Source organism: Saccopteryx leptura, chromosome 3, assembly GCF_036850995.1.
Source record: "Saccopteryx leptura isolate mSacLep1 chromosome 3, mSacLep1_pri_phased_curated, whole genome shotgun sequence".
NCBI classification, from domain to species: Eukaryota; Metazoa; Chordata; class Mammalia; order Chiroptera; family Emballonuridae; genus Saccopteryx; species Saccopteryx leptura.
Genome location: NC_089505.1, coordinates 244,656,427 through 244,675,370, shown reverse-complemented (window position 1 = coordinate 244,675,370; position 18,944 = coordinate 244,656,427). Strand labels below are relative to the sequence as shown.

At 38.6% G+C, this 18,944-nt stretch overlaps 1 protein-coding gene and 1 pseudogene across 3 annotated transcripts in view; one reads left to right on the top strand and one right to left on the bottom strand.

Moving 5' to 3' along the window:
- Positions 1-18,944, bottom strand: part of EXOC6B (exocyst complex component 6B) — a 638,754-nt gene that overhangs the window by 597,442 nt on the left and 22,368 nt on the right. The gene's annotated exons all lie outside the window — the stretch shown is intronic.
- LOC136397885 (large ribosomal subunit protein uL11 pseudogene) lies at positions 7,415-7,969 on the top strand (annotated as a pseudogene).

Sequence of the window (18,944 nt, the reverse complement as noted above, 5' to 3'; positions counted from 1 at the left end):
TATTTTTCTGAAGCTGGAAACAGGGAGAGACAGTCAGACAGACTCCCGCATGCGCCCGACCGGGATCCACCCGGCACGCCCACCAGGGGCGATGCTCTGCCCACCAGGGGGCGGTGCTCTGCCCCTCCGGGGGGGTCGCTCTGCCCCGACCAGAGCCACTCTAGCGCCTGGGGCAGAGGCCAAGGAGCCATCCCCAGCGCCCGGGCCATCTTTGCTCCAATGGAGCCTTGGCTGCGGGAGGGGAAGAGAGAGACAGAGAGGAAGGAGGGGGGGTGGAGAAGCAAATGGGCGCTTCTCCTATGTGCCCTGGCCGGGAATCGAACCCGGGTCCCCCGCACGCCAGGCCGACGCTCTACCACTGAGCCAACCGGCCAGGGCCTGGATGGGAGTTTTGACAGTGATGAGGAGTTGTATGAATTTTATGAATAAAACTTGAGTTCATTAACTTTATGTAATACATTTTTTTTTCAAATTTCGGGCCCCAAAATTAAGGTGTGTCTTATACATGGGAGTGTCTTATACATGGGGAAATAATGGTATTTTTGCCCTGTATATGAAGAAAACTCAGCTTCATACATATGTAATTGGAAGTACTACAGTTTTTAAAGGCTTTTCATGTAATTATATATATAAATTTTTGATACAACCTCAAAACTCCACAAGTTTTCAAACAAAATCCGCTGGTCTATATTACACCTCAAATGAATTTTTTACCCATGTATGATTCTGTAACATCAGGCACTGGTCACTTGAAAAACACTGGTTCACTGGGTTAGACACGTCTGCCAAATATTGACATATTACATTATATAACATCAAAAGGTTACATTTATTAATATCACCATCCAGTCTACTAGATTTACCGGGGTGATCACTTCATAAGGTATAAAAATGTTTAATTTATATACCTTTACTATGTTGTACACCTGGAACTATTAAATATTATGTAAATTATAATTGAAAAATAAATTTAAAAAAACATATATCACCACCCAGTCTCACAAGAAAAGTTTATAAGTATTGGGTATCTTTAGGAGAGCAATGGGCCTCAGCTGCAAAAATATAAACAGCCAGCAACAGTAAATCTCACATAAGTAGTGCAAATAATAAATCGGTCATTCTGGAGACTACAATAATAAAGATGGATTTAAAATATAATCATAATACACAATACAGTATTACAATATAATCATACATCAGATGGCTAAAATAAAAAATAGTGACAACACCAAATGCTGGCAAGGAAGCAGAGAAACTGGATCTTTTACACATTGTTAGAGAGAATTTAAAATGGTATACAGCCACTAAGAAAAATAGTTTGGCAGTTTCTTTAAAAAGTAAGCATACAGGCCCTGGCCAGTTGGCTCAGTGGTAGAGCGTCGGTCTGGCGTGCAGGAGTCCCAGGTTCAATTCCCGGCCAGGGCACACAGGAGAAGCGCCCATCTGCTTCTCCACCCCTCCCCCTCTCCTTCCTCTCTGTCTCTCTCTTCCTCTCCCACATCCAAGGCTCCAGTGGAGCAAAGTTGGCCCGGGCGCTGAGGATGGCTCTATGACCTCTGCCTCAGGCACTAGAATGGCCCTGGTTGCAACAGAGCGACGCCCCAGATGGGCAGAGCATCGCCCCCTGGTGGGTGTGCCGGGTGGATCCCGGTTGGGCGCATGCGGGAGTCTGTCTGACTGCCTCCCCGTTTCCAACTTCAGAAAAATACCAAAAAAAAAAAAAAAAGTAAGCATACATTTACCATACAATCCAGCAACTGTACACCTGGGCACTAATTCCAGAGAAATGATCAATTATGTTGACCAAACAATACAAAAGTCTGTATTACTTTATTCATATAGCCAATGAATAACAGCTTTATTCATATAGCCAATGAAAGGTCCTTTCTCTTCTTTACCAATTCTCTGATGCCCTGACACCAAAGGAGAGTCCTACAATTCAATTCAATTCTGACACTAACTACTGGAGTTTACACCAGACACTACAAGTTAAGGGCTCAGTCCCCACTTCAGATACCAAGCACAACTGGGGTTATCCAAGCTACCCACACTTCTGCCTGAACAGCTACAAATTCACAGGTTGCCATGCTCATCCCAACCGCCCCCCGGTCAGATTCATATATTAATATGATACAATACAAATATATACAGTATATATGTCTATAAATAGTATAATATAAACACTACAGTATTTATACCATTTATTACATGTTTACTGCTTACAAAGAGCTGTTGTAGCCTGACCAGGCGGTGGCGCAGTGGATAGAGCGTCAGACTGGGATGCCGAGGACCCAGGTTCGAGACCCCGAGAGCGCCAGCTTGAGAGCAGGCTCATCTGGTTTGCGCAAAAGCTCACCAGCTCGGACCCAAGGTCGCTGACTTGAGCAAGGGGTTACTCTGTCTGCTGAAGGCCCGTGGTCAAGGCACATATGAGAAAGCAATCAGTGAACAACTAAGGTCTCACAATGCGCAACGGAAAACTAATGATTGATGCTCTCATCTCTCTGTTCCTGTCTGTCTGTCCCTGTCTATCCCCCTCTCTGACTCTCTGTCTCTGTAAAAAAATAAAAATAAAAAAAAGAGCTGTTGTAAATACATACTTTCATGTATTATCTTGCTTAACCTCAAAACCATCCCAAGATATAGAATAACAGTATCATCTTTATTTTACATACAGAGACACTGAGTTACAGATAAGATAAATTATTTGCCGAGACACAGAGCCATGACTAAGACTGACACAGAAACATAGTGGCAATAGCCAGAGGAAAAGGAAGGAGGATGGTGGAGGCAGGGGTAGTATGGGCAAATGCAAATGCGGGGGTATGGAGGCAGAGAGTTTGCTTGGGACGAGGGGGTGGGCACAATGTGGTGTGTAGATGGTATTATACTGAGTACACTTGAAACCTGTATACTTTGGCAAACCATGTCAACCTAATCAATTACAAATTAATTTTGTAATCCTACATTCCTCTATTTCTCTATCCGCCTATTTTTAAAAGTATATATACTATATATATGTAATAGAAATGTGCATATTATATATTGCTGCTCCTATACATAATATACATAAAATTATGTAACAAAAATACATGTTATATATTCACAAAACTTTTTATATGCATCTTATATGCATTTGTGTATATGTGTATATTTTTCAACTACATAGAAAACATTTATTAAAAGTGTAAATCACATCACAAACACATTGTCAACATGAGTTCTGTGTTGCAGTCTTCCCTAACACCAGCTTGACCCTAGGTCTTCAGATGCTTGCTCATGGTAAGCTAATAAACTGTTTTCCTTAAATAACTTCTTGTTGAGTTTGTCACTTGCAACAATAGTCCCAAGGCAAAAAATATTACTATCCTGTTTATTTCTTTTTAAAATATGGTTTATATGTAACATATTGTATTACTAAAATAAAAACTACAAGAGAATTTAAATAATTAATAGCTTCATAAACAACAAAGTATGCCTGTGATACACTGAGTTTTCCATATTTCCAAATACACCTATGCCAATAAAATTAAAACAAGTAAAAAAATTATTTCTTTCACTAGTGCAAAACAGGATTATAAGAACAGTTCTCAGAGAAGTAGAAATATATACCGTGTTCATGGATAAGAAGAATTAACATCATTAAAATGTTCATACTACCCAAAGCAATCTATAGATTCAACACAATTCCTATCAGATACCAATAGTGTATTTCACAGGACTAGAATATTCCAAAAACATAAATGGAACCACAAAAGACCACGAATTGTTGGTTTCTCTGTTTTTTGTTTAAAGATTTAAAATAGCATGTAAAGATACAAATAATATAAAGTTATTTTTAAATAAAATTAAAAATAGACCAATCGATACAAAGGGCAATAACCTAAAACTAAAAGTGAAGATGATGCATAAAGTACATTATTAAGAAATCATATATCTTTTTTAAAGGTGAGACACAAATGTAGTAGCAAGTAAGTACTATACTAGCCAAGTAGGAGAAAGAAAGATCCACCTTATCAATTACAGGATCAATAAGATAAACAGCTATTCAGGATAGGCATAAAATTAAATAAGGACCCTTAGAGTAAAATATTTGGATTTTTTTAATAATGTAAGATATTCTGTAAAACAAGGGACCAATACATACTTTTCTAAATGATAGGGCCAGCATGCAGAAAATGCTGAAATAATAATAATAACCAGAAAATATTTATTTAGGGATTATAACATTATCTGCACCAGCCTCGATGTCAAAAGAAATTATAAGAGTCTTTAAACTAGTAGTTGGAGAAACAAGACAAATATTTGCAATGACAGTAAATATTCAGACTACACCATAATTGAAACATGTATGCAGCACTTATATTCCAGACACTATATTTGAACCAATGATAAAACAATAATGAACAAAAAAATTATCCCTGTTTTCAAGAAATATTTAAACTATCAAAGGAGACTGATACAAACAGCTATAATACAATATAATGAATACTCTAGTAAAGATTTTTATAAAGTGCTATGGAATGGAACTCAGGGTAAGAAAATAATTGTGTCTGCTTCTAAGGAGAGATCAAGGATGACTTCACTGGAGAAGTCACTTAACTGGAAGGCATGCTACAACTTGGCTATAAAGAGCCTAGGGTAGGCAAATGAGAACCAGTAAAGATGTGATCTGGATTTTAGAAAGTTTATGACAATGGAATGCAAAATGGACTGACCAGTTGACAATACACTAAGCTAGGGCAAGACCATACCTGTCTTGTTTACTGCTGATACACTCAGTGTTGAGCACAGCATCTCACACATAACAAACCCTAAGTAAGTAGACATTTGTTCAAAAAATTGAAAAGAATGAAGTAGAGGCACCAGTAAGGAAACTGTTATCCAAGAAAAACGTAAGGGCCTAAATTAGGACATTGTCAGGGGGAAATGGGGACAACATCAGCAATGAGTTTTTATTTAAATACTAAGTTTTACAGCTTATGAACTACAGGAACTGAGAGAAAGCAGTTACAGAGACCAGAGGAGCAATTTAATCACAACAAAATCTAAGTCAGAACAACTACCTGACAACCTTTAATGTATTACATATTATTAGAAAGTGCTTCGCGGAAGATCTTTAAAAAGTCTATATACATCAACCTCCAGGGGTTTATTTTTATTTTTCTATAAGAGGTAGTTCTAAGGAAAATTTAAGATTATAATTTACTTTTCATTATAACAAAAACTTCAAAAAGGTTCTAGTTAAGATCAGAAAGAGATATCTGAGACTACACTATAAATTCAAAGGACTAAAAGGAAGACCCATCAAGCTATTTGAGCTAGGTAAGAGAGACATCATTAAGAGGTTTTAATACTTATATTCTTATTTTCCCCATTCAAGCATGACCTTAAAAATAAATTATGATTGTTTCTCAGCCTTTAGTTAAGATCAAGTGTAAAAAAATAATTGATGAGCCCTGGCCAGATAGCTTGGTTGGTTAAAGCATCATCCAGAAGCACAGAGGTTGCCGGTTCGATACTCAGCCAGGGCACATACAGGAACAGTTCAACGTTCCTGTCTCTCTCTTGCTATCTCCCTTCCTATCTTTAAAATCAATAAAATAAAGACATTTTTTAATTACAATAATTGATGAAAGGATGATATAACACCTACCTTATAGTATTTTTCTAATATAGCATAATGGTTTTGACATAGCATCGTAATCAAGAGCAAAGACACTAGATGCAGACTCCCTGAATTCAAATTTCAATTCCTGTGCCTTACCATGATCTCTGCATTAGTCGTCAACCTCTTAGCCTATTCCTCATCTACCTCATAGGAGGAGGTCGTATTAAATGAGTAAATATGTATAAAACTGCAATGAATATGGCCTAGCACAAAGTAAATACTCAATAAATGTTAACTGCTGTTATTATTAAAAATACCTAATACAAATACAGGTGATAAGTTGAATGTGAAGACTAGTCATTTAGCCTGTGCATGAGCCAAGCAAACTACCTAGTATCAACATTTCAATTAGCAACATTCTGGAATTAGACATTCTTTTTCTTTTTTCCAAATTTATTGATTGATTTTAGAGAGAGAGAAAAGGAGAGTGCGAGCCAGACAGAAACATGATCTGTTCCTGTATGTGCCCTGACCGGGGACTGACCCACAACATTTGCGTATCGGCACAACACTAACCAACCAAACTATACAGCCAGGGCTGGAACTGGATATTCTTAACAACCTGTATCCTTTCGGAATATCAAGACTCTCCCATATTCCTCATGCTGGCTGAGCAAGTTGTGATCCCATTCTTTACTTCAGTTCACTCCTTAGATCTTCACCTCAGCTTTTTCTACAGGATCCAGAGATGAGTCACAACCTCTCCACTGAATTCCTGAGTTAGCCTCTTCTACCGGCTCCGCATGGCTGATTCTGGGTGCAGTGCTGTGTCTGACACTACCTCTTCTGAAAATGCTGATGTGGTGGAATTCAGCTGTATTTTGGCTGGTTTACCTTGTAATTATCCACTTTTCTTGATAGCATGAACATAAGCATAAAATAAGACTTTAAGTTCTGACTTAGCACTTATCAAGCTCCCTAAAATCCCAAAGGAACTAAGACAGACCTTTGTGCCTATCTTCTAAGAAGCAGTATTAACAAGTCCCACACAGATTGCCAATCATGTGAGATTTAAATAATTTATCCAACTATAAAAATGTTAAAAGCACCATTTTCCACCTGAGATCTGTAATTCAAATGTACCTGACATACTGTCATCACCATGAGCTGAAAATAACAGGCTTTAAATTCAAAAATACTCCTCCCTCTCCTTACCACCTGGTATGTGACTTTGAGCAAATTTTTTAACTTACCTGAACCTTAATCTCCTCAGCTATAAAATGAGTATACTAATATCTATAATAGCATTGTTATTATTAAATGAGCTAACATGGAATACGTCAAGTCTAGTCAATAAATGCTACTTTCCTCCTACCCTTCTTCTCCCTACTTTATCTCCACCTCTAGGGAATATACAATGAAAAAGGTTGGGAGAGAGACTAGGACAGGTGTGTATGGTTAACTTGTTGGGGCACAGCTTGCAGACATCAGGGTTCTTTAAAAACCTCAACACTTTCTGAGGTGAATATGAATTAGTATCAGTCTCCGACTTCTTAATTTTAGCTATGCCTCCCAAGTTCCTAAGAGGTGCATGTGACTATATGTTTAATGTTTATATCATTATTAACATTATCAGAGAGAAAACTGCTTCATTTGTTTGTTACTCAGAAGTCAAAATGGTCTACCCTTCAGGCAGAATGTAAACATCTAAATTAGTGACTGATGACAAGACACCAAACCTAACCTTCTCCCAATTGTATAATAAAAAGCCAACGTGACTCTTTTCAGTTTTTGGTTCGGAAGAGGCCTAGGTGCAACTTTCTTGGGTCATCCCAAATTTGGGTTCATCCAACAGCAGCAGCCTCCACCATGCTGCCACAGTTCGACTCTAATAAGAACGAAGTTGTGTACCTGAGGTGCACTGGTGAGGAAGTTGGTGCCAAGTCTTCTCTGGCCCCCATGATTGGCTCTTTGGATCTGTCTCCAAAAAATGTTGGTGATAATATAACCAAAGCAAATGTGATTGGAATGGTCTGAGGATCACAGTGAAACTGACCAACAGGCCCAGATTGAGGTAGTACCTTCAACCTCTGCACTGATCATCAAAACCCTCAAAAACCCACCATGAGACAGAAAGAAGAAAAAACATGAAGCAGAATGGAAATACCACTTTTGATGAGACTGTCACCATTGCCCAACAGATGCAACACTAATCTTTAGCTCCACAGAGAACTCTCTGGAACCATTAAAGAGACCCTGGGGAATGTCCAATCTGTGGGCTGCAGTGTCGATGGCCACCACCCTCATGACATCCTAGGTGACATCAACAGTGGTGCACTGGAAAGCCCAGCTACTTAAGGAATACAAAGGAAAATATTTGACAACCAAAAAAAACAACAACAAAGAAATAGCCAATGTAATGTCCAATGGGAAAATGTATATAGCTAAAGTAAATATGGTAAATGTTAATAATTAATTATTGAATCTAAGTGGTTGTTCTTTCCATTTTTCTGTTAATTAGAAACTTTTCTTAATAAAAATTTGGGACAGCAGAAAGGTAGAACTTGACATACTCATATACTAACACTCCCAGAGTTCAGAGGGAACAAATTTACCACCACCCAATTAATAGAAAACAAAGTCTCCTTGATTTTGTCCTCTTTTATAAAATTTATCAAGTCTTATATCAACCTACGTAGGCACCCACAGACCCCCTTTAAGGCAGCCACACTCAAAGGAATGGCACAGGGCTGATTAGGAAAAGGAGTTTCCATCTGCGGCCATAAATCCACTTCCTTCCTAACATGGCTGAAATGGACCGGTGTGTTAAGTACATTGCCAGCACCCACCATGAATAACACTTCCACTTCAAGGGAACATCAGAAACCTTCACAGAGATAAATTTAAAAAATGTTTAATCCAAGAAGGAAAATACTAAGTACAATCAAAGAAACCCCCTAAGGAAAACAAAAAAGTACAAGCAGTAAGTAGCAAGTTTCTACAACTAAGTAGCAAGTGACAGTTAAATAAGAAAAGAATTCTATATTTAGTATCCTCATCAATACTTCACATGCAGAAAGGACCTCATCCACAATATGCTCTTTAATAGCAAATAAACGTAAAATAATGTAAAAATGGGCTTAAGAAAACCCAACTCAATCATTAGCTTATTAAACGGTCTCTCAAATACTTTCTAGAACCTAAAGCAGCCCCACTAAAAGCCATGCTTCCAGCCTATTCTAGCCTCATAAAATTTAAATCTAAATAGAGTGAACAAGCTGTTTATATCTCCTTTCTTAAGGAATGTAGAAAGATAAACAAAAGTCCATTTTGCCCGACTGGTGATGCTGCAGTTGATAAGAGTGTCAACCTGAGATGCTGCGGCTGCATGTTCTAAACCCCAACGTCATCAGCTTGAGCATGGGCTCATCTGGCTTGAGCATAGGATCATCAACATGATTCTGGCGGGGTTGCTGGCTTAAAACCCGAGGTCGCTGGCTTGAGCAAAAGCTCACTGGCTTAAGGAAGGGGTCACTGGCTCAGCTTGAGCCTGCAGGTCAAGGCACACAGGAGAAGCAATTAGTGAACAACTAAAAGTGACACAACTACTAGTTGATGCTTCTCAAGGGGCAGACTTGGGGAGCACCAAAGCCCCACTAAGCAAGTCCTGCTCCATAGAGTCGACTCCTGCACATCTGCTCCTCCTGTGACTACAGTCACAGCCACTCCTCGTAGCCAATCAGTCTGAGGGTCAATCCCTCCCAGTAATGCCAACAGCAATCAAGGCTCAACTACAATAAAGAGTGCACAGAGCCCACACAGGGGCACACATGGAGCTCCCAGCTCAGGTGACTGGAGAGGCTATGCCACTGGATTCTATAGGACATCTACTATACAAAGCCTGTCTACCACATCTGGGAGAAGTAGTAGCTCTACCTAACACACAGAAACAAACATAGAGAAGTAGCCAAAAATGTGAGGACAAAGAAACATATCCCAAATGAAAAAATAGGAGCAATCTCCAGAAAAAGAACTAAATGACACAGAAGCAAACAATCAGATATAGAGTTCAAATAAATGGTTTTAAGAATACTCAAAGAACTCAGTGAGAACTTTAACAGCATGAAAAAGAACACAGATACCATAGAAAAGAAGAAAGAAAGAAAGAAAGAAAGAAAGAAAGAAAGAAAGAAAGAAAGGAAGGAAGGAAGGAAGGAAGGAAGGAAGGAAGGAAGGAAGGAAGGAAGGAAGGAAGGAAGAAAGAAAGAAAGAAAGAAAGAAAGAAAGAAAGAAAGAAAGAAAGAAAGAAAGAAAGAAAGAAAGAAAGAAAGAAAGAAAGAAAGAAAGGAAAGAAAGAAAGAAAGGAAGGAAGGAAGGAAGGAAGGAAGGAGGGAGGGACAGAAACGAAAGATACACTAGCTGAAATGAAAAATAATTTACAGGGAATCAACAGTAGAATAGATAAAGCCAAGAATCAAACCAGCTATTTGGAATATAAGAAAGTAAAACACACCAAATCAGAACAGTAAAAAGAAAAAAAATGAAGACAGTGTAAGGAGCCTCTGGGGCAACTTCAAACGTAACAACATTCACATCATGGGAGTCCTAGCAGGAGAAGAGAGAGAACAAGAAATTAAAAACATAGTTGAAAAAATAACAACATAAAACTTCCCTAACCTGGTGAAGAAAATAGACATATATGTCCGGGAGAGTCCCAAACAAGATGAACCCAAAGAAGCCCACATCAAGATACACCATAATTAAAATACAAAAGGTTAAAAACAAAGAGAATCTTAAAAGCAACAAGAGAAAAGCAGTTAGTTATCTACAGGGGAGCTCCCATAAGACTGTCAGCTGATTTTTCAAAAAAAAACTTTGGAGGCCATAAGGGAGTGGCAAGAAATATTCAAAACAATGAAAAGCAAGAGCTATAACCAAGATTACTCTACCCAGCAAAACTATCATTTAGAATCAAAGGACACATAAAGAACTTGCCAGACAAGAAAAAGCTAAAGGAGTCCATCACTACCAAACCAGTATTACATGAAATGTTAAAGATCTTCTTCAAGGCCCTGGCCGGTTGGCTCAGCGGTAGAGCGTCGGCCTAGCGTGCGGAGGACCCGGGTTCGATTCCCGGCCAGGGCACACAGGAGAAGCACCCATTTGCTTCTCCACCCCTCCGCCGCGCTTTCCTCTCTGTCTCTCTCTTCCCCTCCTGCAGCCAAGGCTCCACTGGAGCAAAGATGGCCCGGGCGCTGGGGATGGCTCTGTGGCCTCTGCCTCAGGCGCTAGAGTGGCTCTGGTCGCAACATGGCAACGCCCAGGATGGGCAGAGCATCGCCCCCTGGTGGGCAGAGCGTCGCCCCATGGTGGGCGTGCCGGGTGGATCCCGGTCGGGCGCATGCGGGAGTCTGTCTGACTGTCTCTCCCTGTTTCCAGCTTCAGAAAAATTTAAAAAAATAAAAAAAAATAAAATAAATAAATAAAAAAAAGATCTTCTTCAAGAAGAAGAAAAACAAAATAGAGATTAAGAATATGAACAATAAAATGGCAATAAATACATATCTATCAACAATTGAATCTAAAAAGCAAAATAAGTGAGCAAGCAGAAGAGAAATAGACTAATAGATACAGAGAACATTTTGACAGTTGCCAGATGGGAATGAGATTGGGGAGATGGGGGGAAAGGGGAAAGGATTAAGAAGTACAAATTGGTAGTAACAAAATAGTCAAAAAAGTACAGCATAGGGAATACAGTCAATAATATTCTAATAAGTAGTATGTATGGTGTCAGATGGGTACTCGATTTACCAGGATGATCACTTAGTAAGTTATATAATGTGTAGTCACTGAATTGTACACCTGAAACTAATATAATATTGTATGTCAGCTGTAATTGAAAAATAAAAAATGAATATCACTTCTCGGCCTTTTGGTTAAGATCAAGTGAAAATTTTTAAATGATTAAAAAATAATAAATCTAAAAAAAAATCCTACATTTTGATCATCTATAGTAATCATATCTAACATTTATTGTTAACATGCCAGGCATCACCCTTAAGTATTTTAAATGTGTTTTTCATTTTATCCTCAGAACAACCTATGAGGTTAAGAAATATTAGGATCCTTCATGGTCAGTAGCACTGTGGATAGAGCATCATCCCACACCAGTCATCAGCTCGAGCCCTAGGCAGAGCACATATAAAAAGCAATCAATGGGTGCCAACTAAATGGAACCCTTAGTGCAACAAGTTGATGCTTCTCTTTCTCTCTCTCTTCTCTTTCTTTCTCTCTTCTCAAAAAAATATATTGGGATCCCCGTTTTACAGGTGAGGTAACTAGGGCACAAAATGTTCAAGTAACTTACACAATGTCACACAGGAAATAATTTGTGGATCCAAAACTTTCACCAACTAATATGGCTCCAAAGCATTACACTAAGCTGCCAATAGGTAATATAGTGAATGTGCTTTGCAAACGGTAAAATGTTCATATGTCAGGTGTACTCAAGGGCACATACTTTGTAGTCAGATCTACTGTCAAGTCTCAATTCTCTAATATACTACCTATGTAAACTAGAAGTAAATCACTGAACTACTCTAAATTTCAATTTTCTGTTCTATAAAAAATAAATATTTTCTAAACTGAAAATAGGCCTATTCAAAATAAATTTAAAACACAAGGTTATATAAATGCTTCTTAACAAATAGTAATAACAAAAGAACAAATACAGCTGGAAAAGTCAATACCCAAAAAACAGGTATCTTCAAGACCAGGGGTCCCCAAACTACGGCCCACGGGCCGACTACGGCCCCCTGAGGCCATTTATCCAGCCCCCGCTGCACTTCCAGAAGGGGCACCTCTTTCATTGGTGGTCAGTGAGAGGAGTATAGTTCTCGTTGAAATACCGGCCAGTTTGTTGATTTAAATTTACTTATTCTTTATTTTAAATATTGTATTTGTTCCCGTTTTGTTTTTTACTTTAAAATAAGATATGTGCAGTGTGCACAGAGATTTGTTCATAGTTTTTTTTATAGTATGGCCCTCCAAAGGTCTGAGGGACAGTGAACTGGCCCCCTGTGTAAAAAGTTTGGGGACCCCTGTTCAAGACCAAGTGGATAAGCAATCCTTGATGAAGTCATCTTTTTAATCCTTGGAGTTTACTGTAAATCTGATTGAAAACTAGTTATCAAATCTGGCTTCAAGTTGACTCAGTGGTAGAGCGTCCACCCGGCATGTGGATGTCCCAGGTTCAATTCCCAGTCAGGGCACACAGAAGTGCCCATCTGCTTCTCCACCGCACCCCCTCTCGCGCCTCTCTCTCTCTCTCTCCCTCTCTCTCTCTCCCCCCCTTCCCTCTCTCTCTCTCTCTCCCTCTCTCTCTCTCCCCCCTTCCCTCTCTCTCTCTCTCTCTTCTCTTCCCCTTCTGTATGCATGGCTCAATTGAAGCGAGTTGGCCTCAGGCACTGAAGATGGATCCATGGCCCCTAGCTCATATGCTAAAAAATGGCTCTGGCTGCAATGGAGCAAGGGCCCCAGATGGGCAGAGCATCGCCTCCTAGTGGGTTTGCTGGGTGGATCCTGGTAGGCGCACATGTTGGAGTCTGTCTCCACCTCCCCTCCTCTTGCTAAATATAAACAAACAAACAAATAAGTAAATAATCTGGCTTCACCACAATAAACATCAAAGGCAATAAACACAATAAATCAAAAGGAGCTGAAGTTCAGCAACCAACCCTGTAAACTTCTGCCTATAATTTTGAATTCACTAAAATTTAGATTCAAAACTATTTTCCAGGCCCTGGCCGGTTGGCTCATTGGTAGAGCGTCAGCCTGGCGTGCAGAAGTCCCGGGTTCGATTCCCAGCCAGGGCACACAGGAGAAGCGCCCATCTGCTTCTCCACCCCTCCCCCTCTCCTTCCTCTCTGTCTCTCTCTTCCCCTCCCGCAGCGAGGCTCCATTGGAGCAAAGATGGCCCGGGCGCTGGGGATGGCTCCTTGGCCTCTGCCCCAGGCGCTAGAGTGGCTCTGGTTGCAACAGAGCGACGCCCCGGAGGGGTAGAGCATCGCCCCCTGGTGGGCAGAGCATCGCCCCCTGGTGAGCGTGCCGGGTGGATCCTGGTCAGGCGCATGCGGGAGTCTGTCTGACTGTCTCTCCCCGTTTCCAGCTTCAGAAAAAAACAAAAACAAAAAACTATTTTCCAAAATCCTAGCTTCAGCATTTCAGACTGAGCCCTGTTAAACTAGAATTAATCCTGAAATAAACTGAATTAGTTTAACCAGATTCTTTTGCATAGTCATGGAAAATGAAGTCCTTGCCAGAAATGGATGTAATCCAATGGTCTTCAACAGAACTTCAGGGTACACCTTGGTTAAATACTCCTGGAAGCATTTACATGTACACTGAAAGCAGACTAATGACTATATTTTGGCAACTTTCAAGCCAAATTCATAAGTAACAACACAGTAAAAATATCTTGATTCAAATCCCAGCTCGATCACTTTATTAGCTGTAGAACCCTGAAGAAGTTACCTAACCAATACAATTTAAAATGGTGACAATGACATCTAAGCCATAACACAGGGGTTAACTCTGGCTGGAATAACTGAACCTGGCCTCAGGGTTATTTTGAAGATTAAATAAAATAATAAGCCCAAATAGCAAGGCATATGAAACAAAGTACTACCCAAATGGAGTTTGCTTGTCCTTATCGTTTCTAGATTACCATATTTTAACTCCATCCACTTGTGTGTTGTTTTGTTTTGTTTTGTTTTTGTGAGAGACAGAGAGAGACAGAAAGAGGGACAGATAAGGACAAACAGGAAGGGAGATGAGAAGCATCAATTCTTCATGGTGGCACCTTAGTTGTTCATTGATTGCTTTCTCATATGTGCCTTGACCAGTGGGCTACAGCAGACTGAGTGACCCCTTGCTCAAGCTAGCAACCTTGGGCTCAAGCTGGTAAACCTTGTTCAAACCAGATGAGCCTACACTCAAGTTGGTGACCTCGGGGTTTTGAACCTGGGTCCTCCATGTCCCAGTCGGACACTCTATCCACTGCACCACCGCCTGGTCAGGCTCATCCACTTATTGAATATTTTGAACTATATCATCTTTACCAAAAGCCTACACCATCTGGTGAAAAACACAATATAAAATATTACCATTTCCATTTATTTAGTGTTTACTATTAGCCAAACACTGAGCTAACTGCTTTTATAGTTTATCTCACTTTATCCTTCCAACTTTCATAAAGTGGTTATATAATTCCAGTTTGCAGTCAAAGGAACTGAAGCCAAAAGATTAGATAATTTGCCTTAAAGTCAGCTGGCTACCAGAATCAAGTTACTTTTGCTATACCAAGTATCTCTCTCTAATCACTACCTTGTGCCTTCCAGAGGTAAACATTACCATGAGTTTGTAATAACTATTTTCTTGATCTTTTTTATATCTGAGCATATATGTATGCTTCTATAAATAGTACTGATTAGTTTTACCTATACAAAGGGAATATAGAACTGTATTTTTTGTACCCTTTTTCTTTCAATATTATATAAATAATGAGATGAGTCCATATTGTTGTACCTTACCTATATGGTTCGTCCATTTTCATTATTGTATGAATGTTCTACCATATATACAATAATTTATTTATCAATCCTATTATTTTTGGACATCTGCACTGTTTATATGTTTTAGTTAGCATGTACATTGGTACTATGACCATTTCCTTTACATGGAGCCTAATGCAAATACACAGGAATTTCTTTAGAGCAATGATCTTCAGAGACACAAACCTACATAATGGGTACAAAGAGAACACACACAGAGACTTTCCAAATGGTAAGTGGGCATATAGTTGCTCAAGAACCCAATTTCAGACCCATAACTTTCAAATGTACTCTTTACTAAATCTGATCTGCCTAAGAACAGGCTAGATTTATAATAGGGTACCGTATTCCCCATGTATAAGACATACCTTTTTTTGGAAAATTTGGGGTCTAAAAACTGGGTGCATCTTATATACTGGTTGTAGTTTGTTTTTACTTGCATTTTCTGCTTTTTTGCACAGATGAGAAGTTGTATAAATTTTATGATGAATAAAACGAGTTCAATAACTATGTAATACGATTTTTTCAAGTTTCGGGACCGAAAACTAAGGTGCGTCTTATTCATGGGGAAATACAGTAACTTCAGAAAATAATATTGGTTATTCTGCCTATTTCCCTACTCTCTGCCTACCCCAAAACCCAAATATTACTATGATATATTGGTTCTAAATATAAAACTCATAGGACTGTAAAATGCTGAGCCTTGAGGGAAAGGAAAAATTAACAAACCAATTCTATAATAATGTGATAAATTCTATAACAGACTTATAAACAATGTTTTTAGAAGTAAAGAAAATTAACTACTTAACCACCTGGAAGAGTAAGGAAAAACGAAACATCAGAAATTTAAAGGAGGCCTTGAAGAGCAGGTATGATGAAAAATGACTAAAAGGACAACCTTCGCAAACAGTGAGATATAAGGGAATGATGTCATTAGGCAGAGCTTCAGGAAAAACAATTAAAGGGGGATAATTCAACTGGGAGATGAGCCCTGGGAAGGTAAAGATTTGTACCAGAGAAAAAGAGGGTATAAAAGAAAAGAAGATGCCAGAATAATGTGTACCTAAAATAACAAATAGGTCGTGGGCAAAAAGTTGGTAGGTATTATGTAAGACATATTGATAAAACGGAAGGAAGGGAACACTGAGAAAACTAAAACTCAGCTTCCATCTCTCCATCAGGACCATAGTAAACCAAGAGAAGCTGTTCTAAATCTCATTCGAAAAGGGAGGTGTTCACTGGTGAAACACTGCTCCTCAGTATTAGGGATGAGAGATGAATACAGATTTATGAACAACTAATTGCCCTCCCACTAACCACTACTATGTTGCTTAGTAAACTCATTAACTTTCACATAAATAGAGAAATCTTGTCACATGCTATATAGAGCTGCCCTTGTGAGAAGTAGATCAATTTTGATCAGATAACCTGCCATTTGACTTTTGATTTGGAGTTCAGATTGAAACCACTGTTTCTCTGTCTATGGCAGCTTAAATATGTAAGGCATGCCTCTCCAAACGGGCAATCATATGGGCCTCTTAGCCTAGCTCAGTATCAGCTGCTCTGAAATGATAACTGCCTACCTTTGAGGTGATCCTCCCTCCAGAGCTCCCCAAGTGAATGTCAAACAACCCTAAATGTAATCTTGAGATCTGGTGACAATCACCCCGATATTTTGGTTAAACGTGGAGCAACAGAAAAAAAAAGTAATTCATGTGAAGTCCACTAATAACCAACAAAACTTTAATCAGTTCCTACAACTTTATTAATCTCTATTTCCTTCGTTCAATTCCTAAAGAAGGTGCTGATAGAGTATGACCTAAGCATAAGCATTTAAATGAATTCAGTGACTATAAATTGATAAATGATCAAAATAAACACTGAGTACCCACCATGACTCATTTACTATAGTTGGGTGCTGGAAACAAGGCTCTTAACCACTACACTATACTAAAATTTGGTATAATAATTTCTCTACAATACCTTTTATAAACCATGGTTCTGAAAGAATCAAAAATCAATGTAATATACACTCTATCAATGATGTTTAATAGCAGAATTTCTCCATCTATCTGAAGGAACAAACAATACCCTCTTCCTTCTCATTCTCCATGTGGTAGTATAAGGAACCAGTCTTTCAGAGTTGCTAAAGAAATAAAAAGTGCACTATACAGTTCAGGAACAAATATAAAAATAGCTCTTTGAGCCTAGTAGGGCTGTGATAGGTATAAAAGTTCAGTTTAGATATATGCCTCAAATCAGGAAGCCCCTTGTTTTCTGCAGATAAAATAATGTGCCAGAAGCAAACCTACATAAAGCAACAGTTTCTATTGGGCACAGAAAGAAAACATTGGCATCTCTACTATCAATATCTTAATCTCATCCTTTTAAATTTTCATTTTTCTGGCCCTGGCTGGGTAGCTCAGTTGGTTAGAGCATCATCCCAATCAATACTCCAAGGTTGCAAGTTCAATCCCTAGTCAAGATCAGCCAATGAATGCATAAATAAGTGGAACAACAAATTAATATTTCTCTCTCTCCCTTCCTCTCTAAAATCAATAAATAAAAATAAAAACAATTCTAATATTCTGATCATTTTCTCAATAAGCCACATCTACTGCCTTTCATGCCAGATTACTAAGTACTATAACTTTATATAAGAATAAGGTATTTTTATCTTACAGCAATGATTTTCAGTGTGAACCAAACCAGCAGAATCAGCATCATCTAAAACTAGTTAGAAGTGCAAATTCTCAGGTCCTATTCCAAACCTGCTGAATTAGAAACTCTGGGGGTGGAGCCCACAATCTGTATTAATAAGCCATCCAGCTAATTCTGATCCACACTCAAATCTGAGAACCACTATTTTAGATGAACTCAAAACCTGGTGACCTGAAAGGCCAGTTTAAACTCCTCTTGATATTGTTAGTGCCACATAGATCCAACAAACACAGATGATATCCCCACCAGGAGAGCCTGCTTACTCATAAACCTCAAAAATATTCAAAATAGCAGAAATAAAGCAGCAGCCCACCAGAACTGTGACTAATCTTGATGCAAAAAGAATAAATAAAACTTCAAATCCAACTTTAGAAACAACAGCTCTAGATGGTGAATACTATCAAAAGCCTGTTGCTACCCAGGGCAACCTTCTGGAAACTCTGAAAAATAACAAATGATCTTGGAATCCCAGCTGACAACACACTGATAGAATCACAACCGAGTAATACTCAAATCTCTGGCAAAGATGTTAGGTTTATTCAACATACATTGAACTTATTAACAGAATTCAAGCATTAAGTCATTTCAACAAGGCAAGAACATCTACATTAATGCCTCAGAGTTGCTGAACTGTGAACAAACTAAACACATCCAAGATAAAAGTCCAAAACACTCTCATAGCAAATTCACTTAAGAGCTTTTATCTCCAGGAAAAGAATAAAATAACACTGTCAGTATTAAAAATGCCTAATTTTTATTTTTGGTATTTTTGGTGTATTAGGGTTGAAAATGGAATTAGATAATGGAATTTAGGTTACTTTACTGGTATATGTTTTTAAAAATAGTTATTTTTAAACATTTTTTTATTGATCTCATTTGGGGCTCCTGGAATGTGCTATGTTAAAATTGATACTATTTAAGTATTTTAGTAGTTCATAGTTGTTGTTTTTTACTTTTGCAGTTTTCGGGGCAGTATGGTTGCTCTGAATCTGGGCATTGTT